Source organism: Talpa occidentalis, unplaced genomic scaffold (genome assembly GCF_014898055.3).
Source record: "Talpa occidentalis isolate TD23 unplaced genomic scaffold, MPIMG_talOcc4v2.1 talOcc4.7, whole genome shotgun sequence".
Lineage (NCBI taxonomy): Eukaryota > Metazoa > Chordata > Mammalia > Eulipotyphla > Talpidae > Talpa > Talpa occidentalis.
The window spans coordinates 107,380,781-107,405,657 of NW_023605083.1; the positions used below are offsets into that span (position 1 = coordinate 107,380,781).

Sequence of the window (24,877 nt, forward strand, 5' to 3'; positions counted from 1 at the left end):
TGTGTCTCTGTGACCCTATTGGTAGAACTTGCACTTTGGAAAAATGAGTGGAAGCCACAGATACTTTGGGTCAATATAACGATCCATTTCTCTACCCCTCCTTTTCTCCCTCCCCCCCACCCAGGAATTCTGCATTTTGAGTTTCCTTGTAGTTCTTTATTCAGCTCTTCCCTTATATCTCATTCTATTTCTTTTTCATAGCACACTATTTCCTCTTTATCTCAGCCTGTGGTTTGAGTAGAAAATATTTCCTTTTAGAAAGCAAATCGTATTTTTATTAAGAAAAAGTACTACATGCACATGATGCAAAACTCAAATTGGTCAAAAGGTATACAGCGAAAAAAGTAGGTCACTCTCCCGGCCCAGAGCCCCAAGTTTTATCACTACCGCCGTTTCTTCTCCAGAAACTATCGCTGTTACCAGTTTTAATGTTTTTATTTTTCCAGAAATACACTGTGCATGCAAGTCTGTCTGTCTGTCTGTCTGTCTGTCTATCCTTCTGTCAATCATCTATGGAGAGTCCCCGTTTCCACACAAATGAAAGCTTGCTAAATGACCCAATTCTTGCCTTTCTTCCACCCTAACCTAACTATGTTGCCTGGAAATTGTTTCTAAGGAAAAGTTTCCCACCAGGCAATGTGGGATGGATTAATGAGTTTCCCAGCCCTGGGTGTGGAGGTGCACAGAGTGGGTGACCTCGGGGAGAAGGGAAAGGGAGAGCCGAGCTCTTCACTGGGGGAGAGAGGTTGGCTTCCTGCTTTTTAAGGTTCTTTCCATCAACCAGTTTCTGGAATGCAAAGAGAACAGTTCTTTCTCTCCCTCTATCCTTTCCTGCTCCCCACCCCATGCTGGCCGGAGTCACTGGTGCCTAAGGCTGCCCAACCACGCTGTCATTGACAAGAATCCCCCCGCCCCCCAGAGATAGCCTCTCCCTGTGCCAGCCACATGCCACTAAACTCCAAATTAAGAGGCCCAGCTGAGATTTCTGTCTGATTCCTCCCATACCCCTGGGGCCAATCCTCTTTCATTTCAGGAGGGGAATGGAACTAGAAGTTTGGATTTGGGAAGGGGGGCAGAGGGGGCTCACCACCAAAGCTGGTGCCTCTATGCTCCAGAGAGATGCGCGTGTCCTACCATGCAGCTTAAGACTTCTCCAAAACACCGTCCCCCAAATCCAATAAAATTGCAAATTTCACTGTATTTCACAATATCCTAAATAAACATGAACAGCATGCGTTTCTCTTCCTTGCATCAAATATTAATCTGCCTGTGGCCAGCGCCCGCTCCCCCGCGTGTGTGCGCACGCTGGGTAAACACCGGGGAGATTGGGATGCCAGACCTTCCCTTCTCTTCCCCAAGTCGAGAGCATGACAAATTTTTCTCCTAATTACACCTGCCACTGTTTGCCTTCTAATACTGTAAATCCTCCATCACATAGTTTTTCAGATTCGGGATTAGGTTCTCTTCCTGTTGTACAAATGACTGGAGGGGGCAGGGATGGGGGAGCCGGTGGGGGCAGGGGCAGTGGGCTGTGTGGCATTGCTTTTCGTGCTTTTTCCATGGGGGTCCCTGAGTTGGGCGTGGCTGGTGTTCCCAGGCCTCTGACCCTCCTGCAGGGGGAGGGAGGGGATTTCAAGGGGTAGGGGAGAGGAGAGAATAGAGAAAATACACCTGCTCAGGTGTGTAGAACCGGCTCTCACCCCAGATTTATTAGCCCCCCAGTTACCCCCAAATACTGGGCATAATAAAAATCTGAGACAAAGGGAGAGGATGAATGAAAAGTGTCCAGTACAGTGCCAAGCACATAGTAGGTAGACAGTCAAAGCTCCCTTTCCCTTTGCTCCCTCTCCTGGCTAAAACTATCATCACTTCTCTCTTGGACAATGACATCCACCTGCTCACTGCTTTCCCCTCTCGCTGCGCCCCTCTCCAGGGAATCCATTACTCCCAGTGCCAGGGTGCTCTCTCTTAAACCCAGAGCTCTTCAGTCATGGGGGTCCTGACTCATGGTCACTTCCCACCTGTTTGATCGTATCCAATTCCAATATCTAGGGTGCTGAGCCACTGGGCCCACCTTGATTCTCTGGCCTCACTTCCAGCCCTCCTCATGCTCCTGATCCATTCACTTGAGACTGTGGCCACCCTGCTCACCTCTCACCCCCAAATGCGCTGTGCAAGTTGCCACCTCCATTCCTTTGTTCCGGCTCTTCCCTCTGAAATACCTGGTGAAAGTGCAGCTTCCTTTTCAGGCATTCAGCCCTGATGATACCACCTCCTTGGGTCTTTCCTCACCCCTGAAAATATTAGAAATCATGGCCTCCTCTGTGCTCCCATAGGATTTAGCAGTGACCACTGGAGGGGCTACGGGTGTCTTCGAGGTAGGGACCTGGTTTTAAACATCTCTGTCACCTCAGTATTTCTCTAACCTCCAAGTCTTAATGCAACAGAGGGCAAAATTTGGTACGTGTGTTTTTTTTGGGGGAGAAGGGACTTCTCTCCTGTCTCTAATCTCATGACAGAATCAAATGTCTACTCCCTCTGTGGGTGAGGATGGTGAGATGGACTCCCCAGGGTCCTTCTCTGCCCTTCTCTGCCTCTGGGGCAGCCTCCCAGCCTGGAAGATGGCAGTCCCTGCCCCAGCGCAAGAGGGTGAATCCCTCAAAGTCACAATGGAGGAGGGAGAAGGGAGCCCTGTAAACAGATCTCCCCCTCCCTGATTTCTCTCTCTGACCCCCCTCCCTGAGTCTGGGCTTGTCTGGTAGAGTCCCCTCCCAGTTATTGGTGTGTTGGGGACTCACAAGCTGTGCAGATGACATCCAAATCCTTCTCATGGGACTTTGCCATATGCAATGTCATTGACTACTTTTATTTTAGTGAGGAGTGCTGCTAACAGTTTTGTCCTGCTTATTCTGCTCAGTTTCTAGAGGCCCTTTTGCCTCCGTTCATTGGCTGAGGAGGGTACCCCACCCTCTAAGGAAGGAACCTAGACTGGGTCTTGGGCATACTGAGCTACTCCATTCTTCCAAAGCTCCCCTAGACTTGTTCTTGAAGTCTTCTCTCAGAGTCAGCTTGTTCAGCTTGAATAATAACTGGCCCTGGCCCTGGCCCCTCCCCACACATTTCACCTTCAAAGGGCTGGAAGAAATTTCCCTAATTAATTAACTCCTCTGCAGCCTGCCCTCCATGTCATTGGGTGATTAATTGTCACTGTGCCTTTAAATCCAGAGGCAGAGGGAAGGTGCTTGAGTTGGCAGTAGTGGAGGCCAGAAGCAGGAATGCTGGGGTGAGGGCAGCCTTAGGGCCTTTCCTGGGGTTGGTGGAAAACACCCCCCCACCCTCCACCCCCATCCCTGTCCTTGCCCAGGGCCTGAAAGACCCCAGAGCCAGACCACAAATACATCCATCAATAATCAATCGATGAGTTTCAAATATGGAACTGGGAACTGGGGCAATCTAGGCAAGACAGGGAGGCTGGTGCCTACCCTTAGGGCTGCAAAACAGGGTAGCAGTTCATGGTATAGACTTTGGAATCAGGAAGAACTGAGTTCTAATTCTGACCCTGCCTCTTTCCAGTTATGTGATCATGGGCAGGCAAGTCACTTTGCCTTCCTTAGTCTCTATGTTCTCAACTGTAAAATGGGGGCTACCAATAAAACCTGTCTCCCAAGAGAGCTGGGAGGATGGACTGAGATTAACGTGTGTGAAGCTTTCAGTATGGCACAGGGTACACAGCAAGTGCTTAATGATGGTACAGCCATGGTGTTGCAAAGGCTGCATCATGAAGGGGCTGTTAGGCCACACTCATCCCCAATGCCCCTTTAGGACCTCCATGCTCCACCCGCTCTGTTCTCCTTAGCAGCTCCCCTCCGCCTCCACCAGGGCCCAGTCCCAGGCACTGCAACTTACTACATCATGTTCTGATCTAGAAAGTGAAGATAAAGCTATCTTTACCTTTGGGCGCACAGGGGCCTGGGACACAAAAGGGGTATAGTCCCTGCCCCCCCTCCCCAAGGAGTTCCGGAACAGGAAAGACAGATGGGCAAAGTCGGTGGGCACTGCCTTAAAGGTGCCTCAGGTGTTGGCGGGGTGGGGGGTGGGGTGGTGGTGCGGGCAATGGCCTGGGGGTGGGGTGGAGTGCACTGAAGGTAAAAGGAGACAAGAGCTCAAATAGTTGCTCAGCAAACTTCTGTTCCCTTCCTCACAGGTCTTACTTTGCAGACTCAGCTTCCCACCGTGAAGCCCCAATTTCTGGCCTTTCTCTGAGCCTGCAAGGTCTGGAAAGGGGTACAGCAGGTGGGTCCTCTTGGGGAGACCCTCCTCTTCTAAACTTCTCGCCATCACAACCTCCCGCCCCCCACCTCATTACTAACATTTGTTTACTATTGCCAGGTTCTGGCAATACTATTGCCAGGTTCTGGCAATACTATTGCCAGGTTCTGGCAATACTATTGCCAGGTTCTGGCAATACTATTGCCAGGTTCTGGCAATACTATTGCCAGGTTCTGGCAATACTATTGCCAGGTTCTGGCAATACTATTGCCAGGTTCTGGCAATACTATTGCCAGGTTCTGGCAATACTATTGCCAGGTTCTGGCAATAGTGCTTTGCAACGTCCCAATCTGATCGCTGAGGAGACCGAACCAGAAGCTAAAGGAGACAGGCTCGGGACGAATCCACTGGAGCTTCCGAACCAGGTCTGGACAGTGGGTGTGGCCAAGAGGGGCGGCCTTTCGCAGGAGGCCCGAGACCGGCCCACCCTCTCCAGCAAGCCCTGCCCGAGGCCGTGTGGGCCCCAGGTGTATTCACTTCATTCACTCTGCAACACTTCGTTGGCCTCGTGCTCCACAGTGGGCCTAGAGTTCTGCAAACCCGGCAGATCTCCCCACCTCTCCCCTGCGCTCTGCAGGGCGCGCGCCATGGGAAGGGGCTGGCGTCCCGCCTGGGGATGCAGGTGTCTGGGACAGAATGCAGGCCCAGGGGGACCCACGAGCCCTGGATTTACCGTGAGAATGTAAGTGTGGGAAGAGGTGGCAGGAACTGGCTCGAGTCACAAGGGTGCTCGGAAATACCCAGACCCCTGGACCTCGGTGTTTCAGAACCCGAGAGTCTGCAGGAGTGGTGTGGGAGGAGGAGAAGGGGTGGGGGGGGGCAACCCTATCCGGAGGCCAGAATGCCAAAATTGTAGGAACAGTGCAGGATAAATTACACAGGCTTTGGGGCAGACACACTTAACTCCCCTCTCCACTTCCCCGGCGCCCCTGCTGTGCCCCCCTCCCCAGCTGTATGATGCTGGAGAAGTTCCCTCAACCCTGTGAGCACCAGTAAGTTTGAAGTACGTGGCTCACAGAAAGAAAAAGATAAATAGCAATTTGCTTCTTCTTACCCCCTCTGTGGGAACTTTACCCTCATTGTTTTTGCTAATAGATTTACCTCTCCATTTATTCATCCCCCCTTAGAGGACTGACTAGGTACAAGGTACTTTTGAAAGCACCTGGCATAAGGGGTGACACATAAAAATGTCAGCCCTCATGGAACCTCCATTGTAGCGAGGGAGAGAGGTAGTAAACCGTGTCAGGTGGGATAAGAGCTACAGAGAGGAAAAGTAAGGGAAAGCGGTTAGAGAGGGCGTTCTAGGAGGGGCTTCAGTTTTAAACAGGATCATCAAAGAGGGCATCCCTGAGGAGGTGACTTCTAAGCAAAGACCTAATCAAGGTGAACCATGTGGAATAGTAAGGAAAGAACCATAATAAGAAAATGACAATATAATGTTATGTGTGTGTGTGTATATATATATATATTACTATACATATAAGAGTAATAAGAAGAATAAGAAAAGAAAAAATAATAAGGAAAGAACAGTGAATGCAAAAGCCCCGAGGCAAGATTGGGCCTGGTGCATCAGGTGAGCAAGGAGACCAGTGGAGTGAGGGAGGGAGAAGGTGGTAAAGAGGGGTAGGAGGTGAGGTCAGAGAGGAGAGGGCAGAGGCGTCAGATGGGGTAGACCTGGAGGGTCATCACAAAGAGTTCGAGGGAAGGAGGGAGCTGTAGCAGCGTTAGAACAAGGAGGGGCATGATCTGACGTAGGCCTAATAAGCTGTCTGGCTCCTGGGTTGAGAGTAGACTGCAGGGGAACAAGGTGGGAGCCAGAGGCCCATGTCCGTAGGTAATGAGGCCAGAGGGCTTGGGGTGAGGTGCTCCTGAATGTGTTGAAGGTGAACTGGCTTCACATGTATAGGATGTGCCGAGGTCATGTCTCCCAGCAGCCTACAGTCCCCAGTTTCCTTCTCCTTTATGCCCTGCTGAGGTCTGTGGTGGGCATTCCTTCTGGAGTGCGAACCTCGCGTGGGACTGGCCAGAGGAGGTACAGGCATGCACACACACCCCCCTGCAAGGTTGCCTCCTAGAGCATTAAGATACTGTTTTATGGGATTGGATTCAGGCCTCTCTCTTCTGAAGCAGAATTTAAAAACTTCAGGTCAAGGAGTTGAAGCAATTCCGTGTATCTGAGCCTTGGCGTACTCATCTGTGAAATGGGGGCACAGATTGTAAGTTAAAGCTAGGCTGGGCTGGGCTTTGCCGGGCCAAAGGCTGTGCGGGGGGGAGCTAAAATGCCTGCATGTTGTTGCGTGAGGTTAGGAAGTTCAAGGGGTGTTGGGCTATTGAGGGAGGGACATACAGAGGGAGCAGAGTTTGAAGGTGTGAGGGGCGGGGCTGGGGGTGGAATGGTGCTTGGTAGGCGCTAGGCATGGCAGGTGTTCAGGGGTATGTACCAGGAGCCTGCTAAGCACACCAGGTATGTGAGGCCCTGTCTGATGGCCCGGTGACCTCGCCTATCCCTCCGCCTGCTCCACACTGCCCCCTGCTGCATCTCATGGGCACCAAACCCACTTCCACTTCAGGACTTCTGTCCTCTTTGCCTGGTTCGCTTTTCCCTCAACTCTTTCATGTCTTTGCTGGAAGGTCCCCTCTGCAGGAAGTCCTTCCTGATCACCCTATTCAATACTGTAAACCTCTTTCCTTCTCTGGTTTGTTTCCGTAGGACTTGTTACCATCTTTTATATAATGTTTTATTTTCTTAAATCCATCCGTTGGAATCCAAGCTCCACAAGGGCTGGGACTTCCATTTTTTTGGAATGTGAATAACATCATATTTATTTTAATGATAAGTATACAATTCATTGACTTTAGATGTATTGGCAGTGTTGTGTAGCCATCACCATTGTCTGTGCTTTCATCATCCCCAGCATAAAGTTTGTATCCAGTAAACAACTTCCCATTCCCTCCTTCCCCCTAATCCCTGGTAACCTCTGTTCAGCTTTATCTCAGAATTTGTTTAAGTACCTCATGTGAATGGAATCATACAATATTTGTCCTTTTATGCCTTGCTTTTTTTAAAAATAAATTTTATTTTTATATTCCCCATACAATTGCAACCCCCTTATTTTGACCCCAATCCCTCCTTTCCCCGCCCCCCACCCCCCATAGAGTGTCTCTGGTTCATAGTTTTTTGTTGATTTTGATTTTCACTTTCTTATAGTTATTCTTTTTCCTGGTCCCTTATTTAGGTTTTCTAGATTCCTGCTATGAGTGAGACCATCTGGTATTTTTCTTTTTCTTTCTGGCTTATTTTGCTGAGCATGATCCCTTCCAGCACCATCCATATTGCTTCAAACTGCATGTGTTTATCCTTTTTGATTGCTGAGTAATATTCCATGGTATATATGTACCACATCTTCTTGATCCAGTCACCTATTTTGGGCATTTGGGTTGTTTCCAAAGCTTAGCTATTGTAAATAGTGCTGCTATAAACATAGGGGTGCAGGTGCTCTTTGGAATTGATGTTTCTGTGTCCTTTGGGTAAATACCTAGGAGTGGAATTGCTGGATCATATGGAAGCTCTATGTTTAGTAGGTCCAGAAATCTCCACACAGCTCTCCATAGTGGTTGGACCAGTTTGCACTCCCACCAACAGTGCAGGAGAGTTCCTTTTTCTCCACACCCTCGCCAACATTTGTTGTTGCTAGTTTTTTTAATACGTGCCATTCTCACTGGTGTAAGATGGTATCTCATGGTAGTTTTGATTTTATGCCTCGCTTATTTTACTTAGTGTAATGTTTTCAGGGTCTGTGTATGTTGTAGCATGTATCAATTTTATTTTTATGGCTGACTAATCCAGTGTATGTGTAAAGCCATGTGTTACTTAATGATCTGTTGGTCAACAATGGGCCCCACATACATACCTTGGTGGTTCCAATTGGCTCTACCATCTGGGTCTGTGGCATTGTGCTCTATGATATCTGCATGGAATGACAAAATCACCTAACGCATTAATTTCTTGGAAGGTGTCCCTGTCATTCAGCTACACATGACTGTAGGCCATATTGTGGCTTCAGCTGCACGCTCAGTGCCTGATGGAGTGTTCAATAAGTATTTGTTGAATGAACGAGTGAATGAATGGTGGACATGATGAATCTTTACACTTTTGCTTTTGTTTTAGAACCACAGCATTTTCCATCCTAGAAGAGTATTCAAATAGAGATGATGGTGAGCATCCCGGGGTGTTGAGGATGAAGGGGGCTAAGTGGTAAATAGGCCACTGGAGAGATGAGCAGGGATAGGAAGAGGGGCTCAGCTGCTCCCCACTGAAGGAGCTCCTTCCTGTCCTCCCTTTGTCCCAAGCACCTGCACCCTCCATTTCTCACTCTAGAGGTGAGGGGAAGATGGATTGGTGGAGATGTAGTTTGGGATGCCCTCACCCCCCTTCCTGATTGGCTTCTCTGTTCCCTTTTAGGTGCTCAGAGTATGTGTGTGGGGGTGCCCCTGCCAGGCAAGCATCCTCAACCATCCTCAACCTGAGTATGCTAAGGGTCTGAGCTCACCCATGAGAGGGTCCAGATGTCCAGCTTCTTCCCTGCTAATTAGTGCCATTAATTAACAAGTGACTTGTGGCTCTGGGAGTCTTGAACTTTGGCATGCTGGAGCAGGGGGCAGCACTGTGTACAGGTTTCGGGGGCCTAGGAGGAGGCAGTAAAGGAGAAAAGACTTCAGATTAACCCTGCCCTGGACAGAGAGCCCCCCACCCCCGGCCCCGAGTACTGGCCTTTCTTTCTCCTGTCCAACTGGGCCAAGAGAGCACAGCTAGCAAAGAGTGGGGTTAAGGCTGCCAAGGTGGGAGGGGGAGGGGGTTCAACCAAAGCCTGCTGTAGGAAGCCCTAGTCCCACAGACAGCCAGAGAAGGAACAGGAAACATGGCATTCTCTACCCCAGATTATTGCTGGAGAACTGGGCTCTGCCGAGAAGACCCCCTGGACTGACTGGGGGAAACATACCCTTAGCAGGAGGTTACCCTGATCTGGTCTGAGAGCCAGGCCCTGGCCTGAGAGATTACCCAGCCACTGTCTTGGGGGGAGCGCCTCATCTGATGGGGAAGACAGTCCCTGCCCTGTGGGAAGCCCCTGATCTAGTGGGGGACACAAACTTGAGAAAAGGCTCTTAACCCTTTGGGTGATGCAGAGATTGGTACCAAAGGAGGGTGTGAGGGAAGGGAGGGCAGGTAGGGCTCCTGGGAGCAGCTGCTCTGCTGTCCTTGAAGGAGCAGAGAGGAGTTGGGGACACATGAGCAAACTCAGCCAGGATGCCTTCGGCAACTCCTGGAAACAGGGAACTGCAACATGGAATCAGGCCAATAGACAGGTTGGCTTCAAGTGGAGGACTCATTTGAGGGAGAAGGTGGCTAAGGCCCACTAGGGACATGGTGGGCAGCAACTTTGGGACTTCCAGTTGGCTTGTGGGGACCCATTCAAAGTTGGGTTGACACCTGGCCCCTGGCCGGGGGTCTGAGTGTGGTGATCTGGCTTGAGTGGAATCAGAGAAGGAACAGAGGTGGCTTGTTGTGACCAGGGGTCATGGACAAGAGATCAAGAGGGGGCCTGAGACCAAGGAGAGGGTCAGAGGTTCAAGGCAGCCTCATACCTGTGCATGACTGGGTGTGGTGTTAAGAGGCAGCAGCATCACCTTGGAGCCTTTCAGAGCTGCAGACCTTCAGGCCCTGCCCAGACTGATCCTCAGAGGTGGCCCCTGAACAGGACCCTCCAGAGAGCGTGTGCACACTGACGTTCCAGCAGCTCTGCTCCAGCTGCTCTTAATACTCCCCCAATTTTGTGGCTGAAGAAGTGGAGGCTCGGAAGTGGAAGAAGGTGGTGGTGGCGTTGGCTGGCATAGGCAGGGGGTTCAGGGACTTAGGTACTGGCACTTCAGGCTTCCACTGGGAGCAGGGAACATAGGCAATGGGGTGCTGGTGATCTTCACAGTTGGTCTTTTGGGAGGAAAAGTCCTGTTTGTAACACTCAGCAATTTCCATGGTGTAGATGCTCTGGCCATGGTGGGTTTCAAGCTATCATTGTGATGTCACTGAATGTGGCCTTGGAAAGAAATGTGCTTGGCTCTTGTGTGCTCGAAGCCGAATCCCACACCACTGATTTCTGTGTGCACATTTTCTTTTCTTGGCCTGAGAGAAATGTCAGAAGAAACAGAACCATTCCTCCCCCATGGACAGGTGGCCCGAAAGACCCATGGACAGTGGTGCTGTGCTAGCACCTCAGTGTATGGCTGGCCTTAGGGAGCTGTCCCCTCCTTGGGGACAGGGTCAGTGACACGGTGGCCTTTCTCCCCATCCTAGCTGCCTGTCACCCTCAGCTCACCTGCATTCCAGCAACTTCTCTCCAGGCTGTGAGCACTGGGAGCATGGAGCCCAGGTCTGGGAACCTGGTTAGTTTACTCTCAGCCATGCTTAGTTTACTCCCTTCACCTGAAAAGCCTCATTTCTCATAAGGCTCAGTTCACTATGTGGGAACGGCCTGATCAAACAGCCCTGTGTCAAGACTGGCTGCAGCTGAAGCCTGTTTAGCCCAAACCTCCCAGATCCTGGGTCTGGGCTGGTACTGCTCCTTTTTTTTTTTTTTTTTTTTTTTTTTTTGGTGTGTGGGACCCTCGCTGGCAGCCGGCTCGCAACCCAACGCTCAACCGCTGCGCCACCAGGGGAGGCCCCTGGTGCTTTTCTCTTCTGAGAAGTTGTGAGCCATGGAGAACCTGGGCAGAGAGGCCTAAGCTGTAGGGTCTGGTGTCTCCTTTGCTGCTGCTTATGTTATAAGGGCAGAAAGGACACAGGGCAGGTTTTCTGATCCAGCAGACGGGGTAAAGGAGGAGAGAGTCCTGGAGCCCTCAGTGGCTTTTCAGGCTTTTATTGGGATTTACCAGGTACAAGGCAGGCAGGGGTACTGGTGGGCTGGGAGGCTGGCTGACTGGCAGGCCTCCCAGCCCCCAGCAAGTCTTCACTTTGTCTGGGCTCTCCAGCGTTCTCTGGTGGTCTCTGCTGCTCTGCTCTCTTGTGGTTCTGCTTCTGCTTCTTCTCTGTGACGCCGCCCTTAAAAACCCAGTCCTCAGCCCAGGTGAATCCCATATGCGTCTGCCCACACCCTATTCCAGGTGCCCGCCATCAGGCATGCATTCGGGACTGCAGGGTTCCGTCATCTATCCTGACGGCAGGAGGGCAGAAAAGCCTGATACTTTTACCTTACTCTACATATGGGGGACCTTGGGAACTCACTTGTGACTTTTACACACTTGTGTAGGGTGCTTTTGTGTTAACAAAGCACTTAGACATACATTGTCTTGTATTATCAGAGTCCTGCAGGGGCCCTGTGGCAGTAAGGGAATTGCCCAGTGAGGGCAGAGCTGCTGGCTGCAGCGTTCATGGCTCCACCCCTTCCCCACTGCCTACTAGGCCCTTCATTCCCACCATGCCTCACTCTACACACCTCTAAATGAGACTTGATTCTCTTTAAAGTTCCTTCCAGCTCTAACATCCTGGGCATTGAAAATATCAGGGAAAAAATATGTCAGGGGCTCATTTATTTAAGCAAACTTGGAAAATTCTGCAGGGAATGGGTATATGTAAATATATGGGTGTGTGTGGATGTATTGAGGGTACATGGGTGTGTCCCTCTGGTTGTGTGAGGTGTGTATGAGTGTGTGCAGGTGCACAGGTATACTGAGGGTGTTGTAAGCACCTGGATGTGCGAAAAGCGTGTATATGTGAATAGACAGTGGGAGAGAAGCACAGCAGGACAGACTGATGTCTGTCTTTCCTCCTAGGACTCTTACCTCTTGCGCTCCACACTGTGGACTCTGTGACCTGCTTTACAGGATTTCTGGGGGTTTGTGAGCAGAATAGGACCCTGAATGCCCCCCCCACTGAGGGCCAGGGCCTCCTCAGTCTGGAACTGATGGTCACAGCCCCTTCCCAGTGGGCTGGTGCCCACGACGGGCACCGGATTAGTGGACAAGTGATACAATGGACACATATGGCCTTGAGTGCCGGGTGCGGCCCAGGGCCCCTTACTCAGCGCCACTAGGATTAGACCTAATGAATTGGAAGGAGTTAACAATGCTTCGGGGCCGAGCAGAGACCCAGGAGGCCTGCTCAGGCCCTGCGCTGCGGCCGCCTTTCACCACTGAGGTGTAATCCGCTTTGAAATCAAAGGTGGTACAAAGTATGAATTTAAATTTGACATTTACAGCTCCGGTGAGATGACGTAGCCTAGAAAGGTCTCTTCTTCTTTAAGGGGGCTGGGGGTAGGGAGAGGAGGAGAGTGAAGCCATCTGCTCAGAGGAGGCCCAGGCCGGCCCAGTCCTGGCCAACTTTCTCCAATGCCTTAGGCTGGGGCTAGGGAGAGAGGATCGGGGGATGAGGAGGCAGCTGGGAAGATGGAGGCAGGGAGTACAATTCATTCTCCCACCCTCAGTTCAGGGGGTCCCAGCAGCAGGGCTCCCCTGATCCTGGGGCAGTTCCTAACGAGACAACTAAAGTAGAATTCTTGCTATAGTTCCTTGGTCCCATTTTTCTGTTGGATTAAAATAATTATTTAAATTGTGATAAAATACATATAATGTAAAATTTACCATTTACCATTGAATTGACAATTCAATGGTATTAGTTACATTCACAATTTCGTGCAGTCATCACCACTATCTATTTACAAAACTTTTTCATGACCCCAAACAGAAACTCTGTACCAACAGTGATTTCTGATTTCTCACTCCTTACAGCCCTGGTAACCTCTAATCTTCTTTCTGTCTTTATAAATTTGCCTATTTTAGATATTTAATGTAACTGGTGTCATAGAATAGTTATCCTTCTGGGTCTGGTTTCTTTAACTTAATACAATGTCTTCAATATCACAGCACTTAACATAACTTCCTTTTTATGGCTAGATAATATTCCATTGTCTATATACATATATATATATATCACATTTTGTTTACCCACTTGTCAGTTGATGAACATTTGTATTATTTCCACCTTTCTGACTATTGTGAGTAATTCTGCATGGAACACTGGCATGTAGGTAATCTGTTTGAGTCGCTATTGTCAGCCTTTTGGGCTGTACACTTAGGAGTGGAATTGCTAATTCATATGCTAATTTTACATTTTATTTTTTTTATAAACTTGCAAAAGTGTTCTCCATAGTGACTGCACAATTTCATATCCCTATCAGCAATGCATGAGGTTTCCAGTTTCTCTACATCGTAGCCAATACTTATTTTGGGGTTTTTTAAATTATTATCACAGCCACCCTAGTAGGGTAAAATGGTGTCTTCTTGTTGTTTATCTAATGACTAATGATGTTGAGCATCTTTTCATGTGTTTGTCATTCACATATCTCTTTGGAATCTGGCCCCATTTTATAGATAAGGAAACTGAGGCTGTAAACTGAAGGTGTGACCTTCTGGGCCAATTTGTATTTGCCTCCAGCCTTGCGAGCTCTCTACCCTCATACCTCCAGCAACCACCAGGGACTCCCACATTGCCCAGACACCTCTGGGACTCTGCTGAGCTCTGGGCTTGGTGGAGGGAGAAAGTAGCACTGTCTGCTCTGTGCCAGCACCGAGCCCCACTCCTTGACCTTGGCCTGAGTTCCTTTCCCTCTGCGTCCCTATGGTGACTTCCTGCTCATTCTTCCAACCCAGGTCAGGCCGAACTCAGCCTCCTCTCCCGGGTTCCCAGGCAGCTCTGTCCTTGCGCCAGCACTGGGTTCCTCACAGCATGTTAGATCCCTTATCAGGGGTCTTCTTCAAGAACAGGAGCTGCGCCCCCTCCCCTGGAGCCTTCAGCGTAGAGAGAGGTAGGTGCTCTGCCTGCCACATCTCAACACACAGTTGATTGCTGGGGGGGAAGGAGAGGGAAGGGGAGAACACATACACCTCTTAACATGTGCTGAGCACCGGCAACATGCCAGGTCACGATAGGCCATTTCCTTACCTACTTGTCTCAAGTTCACAACAACCTCACCAGGCAGGTATCTTCATTATTGACTCCTGCAGACAGATTCAAGTCCTCCCGGGTGAGCATGAGAGGGCCTGTGTCCTATAGTCTTGGCCTCTTTGATAGCCACCTGTCACCCCTCCCAAGCCTTCCTGTGCTCTGGCAGAGCCCCCTGGCTCTCCTGTCCTTTCGTTCCATGTCTGTCATGCCCCAGACTTGGATGGTGGTGATCCACAGTTTTGTTGATGTCAAAACAATGTCTGACCCCCACCCAAATATGGGCTGCAGGGCTTCCTAAGTTCCTCCGTAAGAATTAGGGAACACTCTACCTCTGGTGGAGTTACTTTCCCTTTGTTACAATGTGGAAACTGAGGCTCAGAGGACTTCAGTAACTTGTCTGGTACTACAGAGAGTGGATAGAGGCCAGCCACAGTTTTAGATATTTTGCCTCAAACCCAGGACTCTTTTCTCTAACTCTTTTCTCTAAAGTTGCCTCTTTGGATCCAAAACCTGCTTTCATCAATCTGTAGCAGGCATTTTAAAATACAAGCCAGCCTTAGATTGATTTTCCTTCAGCCCTTAATTTTCTCATCCCTAAAATGGGAATAGTAAAACCTAGTTCCCAAAGCTGCTGGAAGAGCTTATGATGAATGAAAAGCATACCTGGCACGTAGTAGGTGCTCCCTAAATGTCTTTCCCTTCATTCTTTGGGCATAGCCTCCCTCCTTTCTTGGGGCCTGTTGCGGTGGGAAATGACAATTGCTAGGTTGGGGGGTAGGCAACTGCGTTTGAAGTGACAGTGACAGATGGGTGCGGTGGCTCTCCCAGGCGCCCGGCCAGCCCTGCGGTGCGTGTCCACCAGCCCCCGGACATTTCCTCCCTCCTCCTGGCCACGATGAGGTGTCATTTGCCGCCTGTCCCTTCTCGTCATCGATTTCCAAGTCGTTAATTAACGGGGCTTGTCAGCTGGGAAGATGAATTCTGTCCTCAGCTCTCGGGGCCTTTTGTTTTGGGATTGTAAATGTTATAGATCTCCCATGATGGAAGGCCATGGGGTCAGGGGGCGCTAGGCTGCCCAGTGAGGGTGGCAGGCAGGGAGAGGAGCCTCTGGGCCTGGCTGGACCCTGCTAGTCTGAGGCAGGCTTCCTCATGGCAGCCTCTCTGGTTTGGTTCCTGGTGTTGCGGTAGGAGGGATAAGGGAGTTTTTCTGTCATCAACACCGTCATTCTGGGGGAAGCTCCACTGTGCCAAGTGGTATTGATTTGGCCCTGCCCACAGTGGGGCGTGATGAGAGGGAGGCACAGTCCCTACTGGGTCTGAAGGCGAAGACCGCATGATCCCCGGGGAGACACAGTGTTGTGTTTGGGAAATAACTAGCTTGACAAGGGAGTCACAGTTCTGGCCTGGGAGAGCCCTCAGTCTGATGGGGGAGAAGGTTCTCCATGGCAGGAGGGGAGGCAGCCCTGCCTTGGGAACCCCAGACTGATGGACAAACATAGACCCTGCCCTGTGGGGAGTTTAGGCCTTGAAAAAAAAAGCCACTCTTAGCTTGACTCAGCTGTTTATCTGAAGTTTCTTCCTGGACAGGTGGGCCTTTGGTCTCTACATGTGAGGTCTTAGGGCAGGCAACTGGTTTCACCAACAGTTGCCCTGAATTCAGGCAGGCAAAATAGAGGCTGATGTGAAAATTAAAAATGATGCACTTGATTTTCAATGATCTGAGCCATGGGCTTTGTGTTTGGAAGTGCTCACAGAGCACTGAGCAAGAGCTGTGGAGCAGCCGCACACATCAAGGAGGCCCAGCCTCTCTTACCCCAAGGAGTGGTCAGGGTATAGGGAAGAGGAAGGTCATGCCCTTCGTTTTCTGGGTTATTCTGCTCCAGGACTCGCCGGGACTGGTGAATACAGACTGGAGCTCAGGGTAGGCCCTCAGGAGACCCAGTTTGAGCAACAAAATTCCTTCTGCCTTGCTGTGTGTCCTGGGGGGTGTTCCTCTTGTCTCTGGATCTCCGGTTCCTGCAAGAGGACTGAGCAAAGGTACTACCTCTTCTTATGCTCGGAAGTCACATAAGTGGTGGTTAGAACTCAGAGCCAGGGCCCTGGAGTCTGCATCTGGTCCCAATCTCTTAACCTTGGCCCAGCTGTTAAACCCCTTTGAACTTCATTTCTTTACCTGTGAATTGGGGATAGTAGCAGCACACAGTTCTTATGAAGAAGAACACAGTTATTATGAAGGTTGGGGAGAGTGAGTGCTATCCCAGCACACAGGGCATACTCCAGGATGGGAGGGCTGGTGGAGGGGGTCCCCCAGACCCCAACCCCACCTGACCTGGGTCCCTACTTTGTAGACAGAAGATCTGACATCCAGAAAGGGTCAGGCACTTAACCCAAGGGAATATTGAGAGCTGTTGGTAGAGCAGGGACTAGAATCTAGACCTCTGGACCATCCCAGTGCCCTTTCCCCATCACCGCCTGTGGCATGCGGCCCTGGCCCCACTCCCTCTGGGCACTCCACAGCTTCCTCTCTCTGCCACCTGGGGCCTCTGGCTTTGAGTGAGTGAATAAATGAAAAAGAACTCACGGACGCTGTGTTTTCCTCCTTAGCTCTAGTGGAGTCCTGACGGGGGCCTGCTCCATTTCATAGAGAACCCCCAGTAGTCCCACTAGACAGATGGAAAAACTAGAGGTCAAGGAGCACGGCTGTGCAATGAGCCTCTGAAGGAGCTGGTGCTTCCTGGCTGGCCCTTCCCAGGGGTTTTAGAGCCAGGAGGCTGGGATGGTGTGGGTAGAGTTGTGGGAACCCTAGCAGAGGATGCCAGCTGGGAGGTGGAAGAGCCAGGCCTGTGGGGGGCATTGGTGGATCCTGGGGTCCCTGTGCAGGCCGTGATGAGGACATCCCCTGTGCCAGTGCTGCAGATGTGCGCTTCCCTCCTGCAGAGGCAGCTCCCCACAGTCCTGCTTCTCTCCCTCTGTAAATCACTGGCTAAGGGGCTGGGATCTGGGAGGAGGAGCTGGGCGGAGCACTGTAGGGGAAATTTACAGCAGTGATTTTCTCTTCCTTGTTGGAAGCTTGAGGGGGCTGCATTAACTCTGCTGTGCCTCCTTGTAAATATCATCCATGCCCCTAGCCTGACATTCCATTACTAGGCTGAGGCTGGAGCGAGGCTACTGCAGGGAGAATGGAGGTTAGACTTCAGCCAGAACTTCCCAGACACTGAAATGAATGAGTGGAGGGAGCAGCAGTGTGTAGCAGCCGTGTGATAGGTAGACGGGAGGGCTTATGGGGTACCACTCATCCAGTGGACACGTACTTAATGAGCACCTGGTATGTGCGGGCTGAATGCTAAGTGCGTTGAGCTTCTCAGAGGTGAGCTGAACCATCTGGAGCCCAGGGGTGAGAGGGACTTTAATGGGACAGCCGTACAGTGCTTGCTGGAGATGGTGAGACTGCCTGCCGATTCCACATGGGAATCTGAGGGTATCACTACCCTCCTGTGTCTGGGCTGGATTGGAAGCCTGGGAACGGACTTCTCTGCCCACACTAACCTCCATCGAGCTTAACTGTAGCTGCCTGCCCTGCGCTGTCCTCTCGTGGTGACGTCTTCATAGACCTACAGGACCATCAAGTTTGATGGTCACTCCTTATGGTCTCTTCAAGTCTCAGCGTACACCCCCCTCCAACTACTGCTTTCTGTGGTTTTAAGCTCTACCTGGCTGGGTAGGGCTGGGATAGCCTGCCCCTCAACTTCCTAGCCCCTCTTCTCAAAATGCCTGGATTTCCAGGACAAGCACTTCTTTAGGCAGGGGAGTAGCAGGGAGAAGTCAAGGAAATCTCCATAATGCTCAGGGAAAATGTGTGATGTTTCCACAAAGATCCCAGACCCAGAGTCCACCTGGTGAGGAAGACAGGGCACCTTAGACCTCAGCACATCAGGTTCTTGGCTTGACAGCTTATCTGCTCTGTGACCTTGGGCAAGTCAGTGATCCTCAATTTTTCATCTATAAAATGGAGTTGAAAACACCCAACATTGTCATGCAAGTTAAATAGAAAAATACATTGTAAATTGAAAGGTGCAATAATAAACAATGTTAAGCACCAAACTGGGTTGGAATGTTGCCTTAACAGTTTCCCAGCAGGACAAATGCTATTTTGACATTTTATGGGCAAGAAAACCTTGGTTTAGGGCCTCCCCGGTGGCGCAGCGGTTGAGCGCTGGGTTGCGAAGCCGCCCGCAGCCTCTGCAGCACTGGTTCGATCCCCGGCTGCTCCCCGGCCACCAAAGGAGGGTCCCGCATGGCGCGCAGACCTCTCCTGCCGCCCGCTGCTCCCCTCAGCAGTGTACTTCGGTCCTTCTGCCTGCTCTGCTCCCCGCTCTGGCTCTGGTGAGTTCTCTCACCCTCCCGCGCTTCTGACTGTACCCAGTGCTTGTATAATTAATTAATTAATTAATTAATAATAAAAAAACCTTGGTTTAGAGAAGTTAAGCAATTTTCTAATCTCACAGAGAGTACTAACTAGATGGGGTTGGAGGGTACTTAGGGGGCATTGGGGCTCAGACATTTACTTCCAAAGCCTTGAATCTCCATGGGGCAGTGCAGTGTGTGGCCTGCTGGTTGGGGTGCAGCCTGACTTTGACCTTACCCTGGGTCATACTTGCCAAAGAATCTAAGACTCCTGTGTTTTTTCAAAGGTAGTATACCTGCTTTTGCTAGGCAGTGCATATAAAGCACAGATTTCAAGAGGGACAAATAGGTGAGAATGGGGACTATATAGTCCTCTGCCCCTGCTCCTCACCCCCAGTTTCCTTCCTCGGAGACAACCATTATCACTTGCTTTATTGTGCAGCCTTTCAGAGACAGCTTATCTATGTATTTTAGGTATACACACATATACACATACGTATTTTTATGTATTTAGATAGATAATTTTAGTGTTTTTTTTTTTTTTTTTTTTTTTTTTTTTCAAAAAGAGGCATGCTAGTTGCATCTTATTTCTAGGAAGCATGTTCTATCAGACAGGTGCGAGCTGCCTGTGATAGGAAGTGTTAGGGCAGAAGCTGCCTGGAATGTGGCAGAAGGGACCCCAACATTGAATGGGTTGCTTGTTTTCTCTCCTGAATCCTCTCTGTCACCACATTCTGCAGAAGTATGAATAATCTAAGGGATATGACCTGTCGTAGCGAGTCTTCAGGAAAGCAAGAGAACATCAGGTGAAAATGGAGCCCACCCCTGGATAGATTCCCAGTGCTGCTAGGCCCTAAGATGGGGTAGGCTAGAGGAGGCCCCAGGACATCCCAGGAGAAAGGCTACCACCATGCCTTGGGGATGAGGGTGGGATGTGCTCAAGAATGTTTGTAAAGGCTCAAGCAGGAATCTGCCCTCCTGATCCTGAGACCTCAAGACCTTGGGTTGCTGGGCTCAGATCTGCCCTGGGGACAGGGTGGGGGCATCTGGTGTCTGACCCTCTAATCCAGCCCCTACCAATCACTGAGCGAGATAAGGGCAGGTCACCCGCTGACCTTGGCAGGGAGGGGGATGATAGTGCTGCAATTAGAGGATCCTGCTCTCAGGACAGGAGCCCTCCAAAAGAGCTTCTTGTCTGCTTTTCCCAAACAAGACATTTGCGTTCCACTTTCACAATGTTGAAACCATTTCTGAGCTGCCCTTGTATTTTTAAAGTGCACATATCTTAATTAAGCACACAGCTTGATCATCCTTGTGTGTGTTCATCCATGCAAGTATCCCCCATCACAATGTGGAAAAATTTCAGCACCCAGAAGGATCCTTCTTGCCCCTTCCCAGTCTACTGGATTACAAAATAATCATAGATTAGATAGTCTTGAACTTCATGTGAATGGGCTCTTCCAGGAGACTGGTCTTGCTTTCTTCACTCAGCATCCTGTCCAGAGCTCTATTTGTATTAGGGGTGATGCACTGTTTTTCCCTTTTTACATGCTACATAGTATTCAATTGCATGACTAGCCCACAAGTTCTTTATCTGTTCTCCTAATGATAGACATTTGCATTTTTTTCTGGTTGTGGCCTAGTAAAAGCAGTGCTGTTGTGAACAGCCCTGTACATGTCTTGGTGGACACATAGGCACATTTCTGTTGGGCAGGTCCCTGGGGGGAATGCTCGGTCATGGCATTTTGCCTTTCATTACTCATTACATGAACTATTGCTAATGATCCCACTTTTATGTAAAATTTTATAGTGCACATATAGAAAAGTGACAATATATAAATGAATATCTAAAGGAGTTTTCTAGAAAATGAACCTCATATGAACCAGCACCCAGAATAAGAAACAAAACATTCCCCAAATCTAGACGACCCCATGGGCCTTCTTGGAGGCTCGAACCTTCTCCCTGGTACCTACTCCCCTTACATCATGGATACAATCTGTGTTTTTTAAAACTTTATAAAAATGGAATTACATGGGATAGACTGTTCGGTATTTGATTTCTTGCATCGTGTTTGTGAGATTCAGTCATATTGTGTGTAACAGAAGTTTGCTCTTTTTCATTGTTTAGTATTCCAGTGTCTGTGTGCCACCATTAATTTATCTGCTCTTCTGGGGGACATTCAACCATTACCAGCAGTGCTCCTCTGACATTTCTAAAAGTAGAACTCTCAGTAGACGTGCCTCTTAGCCTTAAACACATGTATTTATTTTTAAATTAAGAGGCTAATTTTAGAGAATCTTTAAGTTTACAGAAAAATGGAGCCAAAAGTATAGAGTTCGCAGATACCCCCTCTCTCTCTGCCCACAGTGTCCCTTATTATTTAACATCTTGCATTGCTGTAGTACATTTGTACTACAGTGAATCTGTGTTGTGACATTATTATAAATTGAAGTCCACAGTTTATATTCAGGCTCATTCTTTGTTTTGGTTTTATGGGTTTTGATAAATGCACTAATTTCACATGTCTACCTTTTATAGTATTACACAGTTTCACTGCCCTAAAAATCCTCTCTTCTCCATCCATTCATCCCTCCCTCCCCACTAGCCCTGGCAACCACCAGACTTTTTATTGTCTATAGTTTTGCCTTTTCCAAAATGTCATGTGATTTCAAATGTGATTGAAATCCTACAGGATGCTTTAGATGGGCTTCTTTGACTTAGTAATATGCGTTTAACTTTGCTCCTTGTCTTTTTGTGACTTGATAGTGCATTTCTTTTTAACACTGAACAATATTCCACCACAAGGATGTATCACGGTTTAGCCAGCCATCTTTTGAAAGAGACATAGTGGATTCCAAGTTTTGGCAATTACTAATAAAACTGCTATATAAACTTCTGTGTGGACTTAAGTTTCCAACTCATTTGGATATTTTGATAATACCAAGGAGTGTGATTGCTGGATCATATGGAAAGGATATGTTTGTACCATTTGGCATCTCCATCAGCAATGGATGAGACTCCTCCACATTTAGTCTTTTGGATTTAACCCTTCTAATCAGTGTGTAAGAGCAGCTTGTTGTTTCAGCTTGTTGTTCCCTAGTGACCCATGATGGGAACATCTTTTCATGTGCCTATTTGCCTGCTAGATATCTTCTCTGATGAGATGATTGTTCAAATCCTTTGCCCACTTTTTAGTTGAGGTGCTTTTTTTCTTGTTGTCTTTTAGACTTCTATTTATATTTTGGATGCCAGTCTTTTATTAGCTATGTGTTTTGCAAATATTTTCTCTTACTCCACTTCCAGAGATCCTTGCATTCTTCTAAAATGTATTATTTTAACTTAATTTTTCAGAAGATTTATTTATGCGTACAAGAACTGGGGTGTAGGCCAGAGGTGTAGGGGATAAGAGGATTCACCAGAGACAAGAGTGGTGAGCAAAACAGAATTGACTGAAATACAATGATGAGGGGAACAGCAGGTGAGACAGGCGAGGTCTGCTGTGTCATGTGGGTCAGCTCCCTGGCTGGGGATAGCTTGAAAGTGTTGAGACTTAACCCCTTGTGCCACCAGGGAGGCCCCAAAAGATATCAATTTTAAATGGAATTTTACATCATACCAGTCATGGGGAACCACAATCACTTGCTACAAAAGAAGGTAACTAAAACAAATAAAACAGAAGGCACCTTGTTATTCCATTCCAGCTGAGTCCTGGAGCTCTGAGTCTGAGACTTTTAAGCTCTCCTGTTAAAAAGGGAACCAACAAGTGATAGTGATGTGCAAGCTGTACTAGCACCAAACTGAGACATTCTCCTGGTCAAAATCAGGAAGTTTGAAAAGTAATTGAAGCCATAACTTTTTTCTCTAAGAAACGCCATTTAATGCTGGTCATCATTATCTCCTGAAGTAACCCTTGGGAATCACTGATACAGTCTACCCCTTTGCCCTGCCTCTGCCTATCTGGTGCTAAAATCCTTTGATCTTTCACCCTGTGTGTGTGCATCCCTCCAGTGAGCAGGAAATCACTCCCTTCTAAGATAGCCTGTCTCCCCAGAGGCAACTCTAGTAGGAAACTCTCTATTGCATCTAGCCAGAATCTCCCTGTAACTTCCTCACTAGTCCTGCATTAGGGATCTCAGGATCAAAGCTAATCTGTTTATCCCAGAGAGCCAATTAGCCTCTCAGGGTCTTAGTTTCTCATCTAAAAACTGGGGCGAATAGTACTTTGTAGGGAATCTTTAATGATGACATGAGCATGTAGAGTGCTCAACCCCAGGCCTGGTCCTCAGGAGGTGGGAGGAAAGGAGCCTTTCTGTGGATTCTACTGTGTATTTACCCATGGGAGGGGGTGAAGAGGAGTTGGGACAGGTTTGTCTAGGCAGTGTCTCAGTATCATTGGGCAGGGCCAGGATCTGAAAGTCTGGAGAGGTTCTGCATTAAACTGGGTTTGTGTCCTAATGGAATTTTAGGGGTAATCTGATCCAACTTTTTCATTTCACAGTCCAAAAATCCAGAGATCAGAAAGGCTGAGAGATTTGTCCATGGTCACATAATGAGAGACAGTGTGGAGGCTTGTGGGGTAGGCTGGTTTCTTAGTGCTCTGTAGAAAAAACTGGATGTGGAGTCATGAGCTCCAGTTATGGGCTATCCCACTATGTAGATACCTTACTGTGTGACCTTTGGCAAGTGTTTTTTGCTCTCTTAATCTCAGTTTTCTCACTTATAAAATGAGGCATTGACCTAAATTGTTTTGGGTTCCTTCTGTTCTCAAATCAAGGAAATGGGTCTTGAGCTTGATGCAAGGGTGAGAACAACTTACCTAGGAGACAAGTGAATTCCAGGTGGGGGGAAACAGTATAAACTAAGGTTGGGGAGATAACTAGATTGAATTTTATATTGGGGAAATAAGACTGCAGGACAATTATAGTGTATGGGAAACACCTAACACTTAGTGTGGTGTCTAACTCAATAAATTCTGTTTGCTTTCCCCAAGCAAAACTTCCTATTTCCCCATCTCCATCTCATTCATTAAATTGAAAGATAATGGTTTTGAACCAAGATCCATTCTTCTCTTCTTCTAAAGCAGTAAAGTTGTAGCTTGGCACCTGGTTACCTAGAAACTAATTAGCCCAACCCTCTTATAGCTTGGTGAACATTTGACAAAGCCCCTACAAGTGGAATGGGAGCAGAAATGATGTGTTGCTAGTTAAAATACTACTCATGTGCTCCTCCCACTTTTCTCTTTCCTGGAGATGTTACACAGACATGAATGTGACTCAGTGTGACCATGAATCATTAAGACCTGGTGGAGAGGCCTCCCCGGTGGCGCAGCGGTTGAGCGCTGGGTTGCGAAGCTGCGCGCGGCCTCTGTGGCGCCGGTTCGATCCCCAGCTGCTCCCCGGACACCGGAGGAGGGTCCCGCATGGCGCGCAGACCCCTCCTGCCGCCCGCTGCTCCCCTCAGCAGTGTACTTCGGTCCTTCTGCCTGCTCTGCTCCCCGCTCTGGCTCTGGTGAATTCTCTCACCCTCCCGCGCTTCTGACTGTACCCAGTGCATGTATAAACAAAACAAACAAACAAACCAGCAAAACAAATAATAAAAAGCATGCTCTATAAAAAAAAAAAAAAAAAAAAAAAAAAAAAAAAAAAAAAAGACCTGGTGGAGAAAACCTCATAGAGGCAGTGGGTTCTTGTCTGACACTGTATAGTGGAGCAGCCCTCCTACTCACCTGTTACATGAGGAGGAGATAAGTCTTTGTTATTTAAGCTGGCTGGTAGACTATTTGTTACAGTAGCTCAGCCTTTTAGCTAGGTGAGTAGGTGCAGAGGGGAAGTCAGGTGACTCTTCATTACAGAGTTCTGAGGATTTCTGAGGGCCAGCTTGCTGCTCTCTGATGAAGGGTCAGCCCTTTGGCCTCTCTCCCTGGGTGATAGCTATAAGCCAATTAATAGAAGGTCCCTATCAAAGAAAAGGAATTTGGGAGGGAGGGAGAGGGAAGAAGAGAAAGGACATGACACCAAAGAAAGAATCCTGTAAGAGGCCTTTGAGATAGTCTTGTCCACCTGAAGCTCTGTCAACTGCTGCCCTCCCCCCGCCCCCATTTTATGAAGGAAGGCATGGAGTCTCCAGGAGGTAAGGTCACAGCATAACTA

General features: G+C 48.8%; 1 protein-coding gene and 1 long non-coding RNA gene across 2 annotated transcripts in view; one reads left to right on the forward strand and one right to left on the reverse strand.

Moving 5' to 3' along the window:
- The window catches only part of BCAS3 (BCAS3 microtubule associated cell migration factor), a 557,971-nt gene that overhangs the window by 28,801 nt on the left and 504,293 nt on the right, over positions 1-24,877 (forward strand). The window lies entirely within an intron of this gene.
- LOC129144919 (uncharacterized) lies at positions 8,264-10,039 on the reverse strand. Its single transcript, XR_008549734.1, has 3 exons — positions 9,973-10,039; positions 8,880-9,014; positions 8,264-8,297 (listed from the first exon to the last, which is right to left on the reverse strand). It is a non-coding gene; the product is annotated as an uncharacterized LOC129144919 (long non-coding RNA).